Source organism: Arachis duranensis, unplaced genomic scaffold (genome assembly GCF_000817695.3).
Source record: "Arachis duranensis cultivar V14167 unplaced genomic scaffold, aradu.V14167.gnm2.J7QH unplaced_Scaffold_92831, whole genome shotgun sequence".
In the NCBI taxonomy this organism is placed as follows: domain Eukaryota; kingdom Viridiplantae; phylum Streptophyta; class Magnoliopsida; order Fabales; family Fabaceae; genus Arachis; species Arachis duranensis.
The window spans coordinates 12,901-14,060 of record NW_026265216.1 but is presented as its reverse complement, the minus strand read 5'-3'; the positions used below and the strand labels follow the sequence as shown (position 1 = coordinate 14,060).

Genomic DNA, 1,160 nt, shown 5'->3' with positions numbered 1-1,160 from the left:
TGAAAAATTCGAACTCAATCTTCTCTGATAAGTTCGAATTTTCTACTTCTGTCTTCTACTCTTCTTTTCCTCTGACACCTAAAGGAATCTCTATACTGTGACATACAGGATTCCACACTTTCTTGTTCTCTTCTCTTTCTTATGAGCAGGAGCAAAGACAAAGGCATTCTTGTTGAGGCTGATCCTGAACCTGAAAGGACCTTGAAGAGAAAGCTAAGAGAAGCCAAAGCACAACTCTCTTTAGAGGACCTAACCGAATTCTTCAAGGAAGGAGAACACATGGCAGCCGAAAACAACAACAATGTCAACAATGCAAGGAAGGTGCTGGGTGACTTTACTGCACCTACTCCCGATTTCTATGGGAGAAGCATCTCTATCCCTGCCATTAGAGCAAACAACTTTGAGCTTAAGCCTCAATTAGTTTCTCTAATGCAACAGAATTGCAAGTTCCATGGACTTCCAGTGGAAGATCCTCATCAGTTCTTAGCTGAATTCTTGCAAATCTGTGACACAGTCAAGACTAATGGGGTAGACCCTGAGGTCTACAGACTTATGCTATTCCCTTTTGCTGTGAGAGACAGAGCTAGAACATGGTTGGACTCTCAACCTAAAGAAAGCCTGGACTCCTGGGAAAAGCTAGTCAATGCCTTCTTGGCAAAGTTCTTTCTACCTCAAAAATTGAGTAAGCTTAGAGTGGAAGTCCAAACCTTCAGACAGAAGGAAGGAGAATCCCTCTATGAAGCTTGGGAAAGATACAAACAATTAATCAGAAAGTGTCCTTCTGACATGCTTTCTGAATGGAGCATCATAGGTATTCTCTATGATGGTCTCTCTGAACTATCCAAGATGTCTTTGGATAGCTCTACTGGAGGATCTCTTCATCTGAAGAAGACGCCTACAGAAGCTCAAGAGCTAATTGAAATGGTTGCAAATAACCAATTCATGTACACTTCTGAAAGGAATCCTGTGAACAATGGGACTAGTCAGAAGAAAAAAGTTCTTGAGATTGACACTCTGAATGCCATATTGGCTCAGAACAAAATATTGACCCAACAAGTCAATATGATTTCTCAAAGTCTGTCTGGAATGCAAAATGCACCAAGCAGTACTAAGGAGGCTTCATCTAAGGAAGAAGCTTATGATCCTGAGAACCCTTCAAT

General features: G+C 41.3%; 1 non-coding gene across 1 annotated transcript; it reads right to left on the bottom strand.

Annotated features, from left to right (window-relative positions):
- Positions 1–684: 684 nt before the first annotated feature.
- On the bottom strand, positions 685–792 carry LOC127744697 (small nucleolar RNA R71). The gene has a single exon (XR_008005630.1). It is a non-coding gene; the product is annotated as a small nucleolar RNA R71 (small nucleolar RNA).
- Positions 793–1,160: the final 368 nt, after the last annotated feature.